Source organism: Myotis nattereri (genome assembly GCF_964212035.1).
Source record: "Myotis nattereri genome assembly, chromosome: 3".
NCBI lineage: Eukaryota > Metazoa > Chordata > Mammalia > Chiroptera > Vespertilionidae > Myotis > Myotis nattereri.
The window spans coordinates 149,221,195-149,226,912 of record NC_138077.1 but is presented as its reverse complement, the minus strand read 5'-3'; positions in this window follow the sequence as shown (position 1 = coordinate 149,226,912).

The window sequence follows — 5,718 nt, the reverse complement described above, 5'->3', positions numbered from 1 at the left end:
GGTGAGCTGTAACCCAGAGGAACAACTCAGTACAATACAAGATCCAGAAGTCATATCTAATGGCTATAGAAGTCACATGCATGTCAGCTTTCTGTGTGTAGAACTTATAAGTCAGATTTGTACTTTTTGTATGCTTCTAAAGGATAAGTATTTAGCCTAGTGTGTCAAGGACTGGCACAAATTCTTTATATACATTATCATATTGATCTTTAAATAAACCTTGATACAACCTTGCCTATGTGATGCATAAAAGGAATATAATGGAGCCTTGAAAATATTAACATACTAGAGGCCCAGTGCACAAAAATTTGTGCACTCGGGGGTGGGAGGGTCCCTCAGCCATGCCTGTGCCCTCTCGCAGTCTGGGACCCCTCGGGAGATAACAACCTGCTGGCTTAGGCCTACTCCCGGGTGGCAGAGGGCAGGCCCAATCCCTAGGTGCAGCCCGTGGTCGGGCTCAGAGCAGGGCCGATTGGGGACTTGGGGCGCCTTCCCCTGTCATGCACAGAGCAGGGCAGATTGGGAGGTTGCGATGCCACCCTCAGTCACACTCAGGGTAGGGCCGATTGGGGGGTTGGGGCAGCACCCCGTCACACTCAAGGCAGGGTCAATGGAGAGGTTGTGGCGCCACCCCCTGTCACCCACAGAGCAGGGCCCATCAGGGGGGTTGGGGATCCATACTGTGTCATGCACAGAGCAGGGCCCATCAGGGGTGTTGGGGCTCTGTACCCTGTCACGCACAGAGCACGGTCAATCAAGGGGTTGGGGAGCTCCCCCCTGCCATGCACAGAGCAGGGCCGATCAGGGGGTTGAGGAGCTCCCCCCGTCACTCACAGAGTAGGGACGATAGGGGAGTTGGGGCACCGTCCCCTGTCACACTCAGGGCAGGTCGAATCAGGGGGTTGGGGCACCACCCTCTATCACCCACAGAGCAGGTCCGATCAGGGGGTTGGGGTGCCGCCACTCTCACACTCAGGGCAGGGCCAATGGAGAGGTTATGGCTCTACCCCATCACACACAGAGCAGGGCCCGTGGTGGGGGGGGGGGGTTGGGGTGCCACCCTCTATCACCCACAGAGCAGGGCTGATCAGGGGGTTGAGGCGCCTTCTCCTGTCACACACAGAGCAGGGCGGAGAGGGAGGTTGTTGCCCCACCCCCTGTCACACACAGAGCTGCAGGGCAATCAGGGGGTTTGGGCGCTGCCCCCTGTCACGCTGATCCCGGTGCCATGAGGCCTCTCGGCTCCGCTGATCCTGGTGCTGGGAGGCATATTACCCTTTTACTATATAGGATAGAGGCCTGGTGCATGGGTGGGACTGGCTGGTTTGCCCTGAAGGGTGTCCTGGATCAGGGTGTGGGTCCCCACTGGGGTGCCTGGCCAGCCTGGGTGAGGGGCTGATGGATGTTTGCAGCTGGTCACATACCCTTCAGGGTGGTGGTCCCCACTGGGGTGCCTGGCTAGTCTGGGTGAGGGGCTGAAGGCTGTTTTCAGGCCGACTGAAGCTCCCAACTGCTCCTTTTTTTCTTTTTTTCTTTTTTATTCTGGGCCAGCTTTAGCTCTGGCTCCAGCTCTGAAGCTTCTGCTGCTCAAAGAAGGTTTCTGGTTTGTTTCGGTTCTATAATCGAAACACTGTATAACTCCAGCTCTGAGATCCCAGGCTCACTGAAAGCAGGTTTCTGGGGTTTTGTTTAGCTTCTATATTCGTTACAATGTTTCTTAAACTGCAGGCTCAGAAGCCAGCAAAGCAGGCGGGGAACGTTGGTTTCCTCCATCACTGAAGCAAGCAAGCCTCATGTTAGTTTCAAGCTGCCTGGCTGCTGGCTGCCATCTTGGCTGGCAGTTAATTTGCATATCTCGCTGATTAGCCAATGGGAAGGGTAGCGGTTGTATGCCAATTACCATGTTTCTCTTTTATTAGATAGGATTGGGCTTAGGGAGATGAAGAATGGTGTCAGAAACCAATTCCAACATGTTCAGCAGGGCTGAATCTGGGAATGACTGATGGCATTTCCCCAAACTTGAATAGGATACATCAAATTGATTGCTTGGCTGCCAGACAGCTCAGGGCATCTTAATCTACATGTTATTGCCTCCTACTGGCCAAACACATGAACAGCCTTAGACTAATTCCCCCATTCTGACAATGCTTGTGTATACCCTTTTAAGTGTATATCTCTGCCTAGCCTCAGGATAATTTGTGTTAATAAAAAACATGGGGTCCTGAGACGAGGAGACCTGAGAACTTAGAACTTAGATCTTAGTTTCCTTTAAACTAGGCTCCTCTTACCCTCAAATGCCTTTCAAAATTATATTTCATCTCTGGACTCCTATTTAATCTACGCACAGCCTTCCCCAGATTTCCTGAATCCTTCTTGATGCAGGAACAAGAACCCCAGCAGAACGGGACAGGCAGGAGATGAGGAGTGACCACAGAAGATACCTGGAGTTCCAGAGTGATTTGGTTTCTCATTAACTGCATGTATTTTCTGAGCATCTACCAAGTGCAGGGCACTGTTCTCAGTGCTCAGTATCAAGAGTGAACAAAATGGATACCAATTCCTGCCTTGTGGAGCTCTATTCCAGTGGAAGGAAACAGACAATACAGCAAGAAAATAAGCAGCATGCATAGTATATGTGTATTAGATGATGGAAAGTGCTCAGGAGAAAACAAGCAGGAACTGAGATAGGGAGCATGGGGCTGAATTTAAATAGAGGATGTTCAGAATAGGACTCTCAGAAAAAGATAAATGTGCCCTGTGACCTTGAGGAGGACAAATGTAGTGAATCCTGGGAGCTGTAGCAGTTGGAGGAGGGGAGACTTTCAGAGGAAGAATCAAAGAATGAGACTAGCTCTGAAAACACCATAGGAAAGATCTTTATTGGACCCAGATACAGTTATGAATGCAGGAATTCATTTACTTAAACTTGAATAAAGGACATTTTTTTTTGTTTCTGGGCTGGCAGGTAAGAGAGGCTGTAGCCAGGGTGTTTTAGGGTGTGCCCAGAGCTGCCAGAGTCCCACAGCTGGGAGAGGTACTACTTTAGTGTTTTCATCACAGTGGGCATTTCATCTAATCAAGGGACAGAAAGTAGTCAAAGTGCTTTGACAGTCCCTTCACTTTTTCAAAGACAATCCTAAACAACATTCATGTGCTTCCTGCTCTCCTAGCTGTATGCTCTGGAAAGAGTAATTTCTCTGTGTCTCAGTTTGTTCTTCCATAAAATGGCTACACTATAAAAAATAATCTATTAGTGATTAAGGTCATTAGGAAGGTTAAATATATGATGAAATTTTTAATGCTCTTAAAATCATGTGGTGTATACTGAATCCTATGTTAGTATTGATTAAAAATTGAGTGTCTAAGAGGGCAGGGAGGTTAAGTTCTAAATGAAGGTGAAGATTTGGCTTTGGACTGAACAGTGACATTTCTTTATCCAGTTGTGAGCATGTGGAGGACACATTCCATGAGTAGGACTCCAACAGGACAGGAGCAGCAGTAACAGCTGGGAGGGGGGACACTGAAGGGGGTGAGTCCTGTAGGAGGAGCCCAGAGCAGTCCTGGGATGTTGGAGCACAGATTCTAGAGTGACTACCAGGCTTCAAATTATTTCCTGTCAATGAGACCTTGAAAAGGAAACTTACCTCTGTGAGCCTCCATTTTCTTATCAGTGTGATAGACAAAGCAAGAATTCCTGTCTGACTCATTACTATATGATCTGGTAACCCACAGACTCTCAATAATTAATGATTAATGTAGTGTTTAAGAGCAAGTTAGGCAATGTGCTGAAATGTGTTAATATATCTAGTAAGTTGCAAATTGCCAACAAATAATTAGGTATCTAAAATCTCTTTCTCAGAAAATAACCTTTTTTCTTTTTTTACTACATTTTCTCTGTACCATTTCTCTTTTTTTTTTCTTTTCTAAAGGTGATTGGGAGCAGAGGTGGGGAGTAAACATTAGTCTTCTACTGCTGGGTTATAAGCAGGAGAAATTGCAGAGTTTATTTCTTAGACTGAATACTTAAAATTTTGGTAGGAATAGATGACTTAACAAACAATTTTTAAAACATGTACGTAAAATGAAATGCCCAGTCCAAAACTGTTAAGTAAAAATAAACAAGTAGCCCTAGCTGGTTTGGCTCAGTGGATAGAGTGTCATGCTGAAGACTGAAGGGTCCTGAGTTTGATTCTGTTCAGGGGCACAAGCCCAGGTTGCAGGCTCGATCTCCATTACGGGGAGTGGAGGAGGCAGCCGATCAATGATTCTCTTTCATCATTGGTGTTTCTGTCTCTCTCTCCCTCTCCCTTCCTCTCTGAAATCAATAAAATTATATTGAAAGAAAGAAAGAAAGGAAGGAAGGAAGGAAGGAAGGAAGGAAGGAAGGAAGGAAGAAAGAAAGAAAGAAAGAAAGAAAGAAAGAAAGAAAGAAAGAAAGAAAGACAAGTAAAATGAAATAGTTTTGCATGGAGTTAGATGGTTTCCAAAGTTTACTCCTCAGGAGAGTCAGTCATCTGAAGTGATGGTGAAAACTACCCCAAGCCTTGACTTCTCAGCAAGTAGGACTGGATATTCTGATATGGCTCTTGCATCGACCATATGCTAGAAACAATGCCTGGTAAACAAGCGCTATTAGATCTTATGATTATTTCTAACAATTGTTCAGTGAGCATGGAATTGAATTATTCTATATTACACAGCATTGCACTATCTTTGATTATTAAGTACTAGAGGACCGGTGCACAATATTCATGCACTGGGGGAGGGGGGGGCGCAGGGGATGTCCCTCTGCCCAGCCTACACCCTCTCCAATCTGAAAGCACTCAGGGGATATCTGACTGCTGGTAGTCAGATATCCCTCTCACAATTCAAGACTGCTGGCTCCCAAATGCTCGCCTGCCTGCCAGCCTGATTTCCCCTAACTGCTTCTGCTTGCCAGCCTGATCACCCCCCAATCACTCCCCAGCCAACCTGATCGATGCCTAACTGCTCCCCTGCTGGCCTGATCGCCCCCAACTGCCCTCCCCTGGTGGTCCGTTCACCCCTAACTGCCCTCCTCTGCAGGCTTGGTCACCCCAGTGTCCTCCCTTGCAGGCTAGATCTCCTACAACTGCCCTTCCCTACTGGCCTAGTTGCCCACAACTGCCCTCCCTGAAGGCCTGGTCCCCCCCCCCAACTGCCCTCCCCTGCTGGCCTGGTCACCCCTAACTGCTCTTCCCTGCTGGTCACCCCTAACTGTACTCTCTTGCTGGCCTGGTCACCCCCAACTGCCCTCCCCTGCAGGCCTGGTCCCTTCCAAATCCTTTCCATGCAGGCTTGGTCCCTCCCAACTGTCTCCCCTGGCAGCCTGGTCGCCCCTAACTGCCCTACCCTGCAGGCCTGGTTCCCCCCAACTGCCCTTTTTCCCCTGCAGGCTCAGTCACTGCCAACTGCCTTCCCCTGCTGGCCTGGTTGCCCCTAACTGCCCTCCCCTGCTGGCATGATTGCTCATAACTGCCCTCTCCTGCCACCTATCTTGTGTTGGCCATCTTGTGACCACATGAGGTGGCCATCTTGTGCAAGGGTGTGATGGTCAATTTGCATATTGCCTCTTTATTATATAGGATTGTTAATTCAAAAAGAATCAGAGTCAATCTTTCAGGATTAAAATTATCTGTAAATTAAGGATCACCTTTTCTCTCAGTTTTTCCAATGCATGGAGGTGGGCAGGGGGTGGGG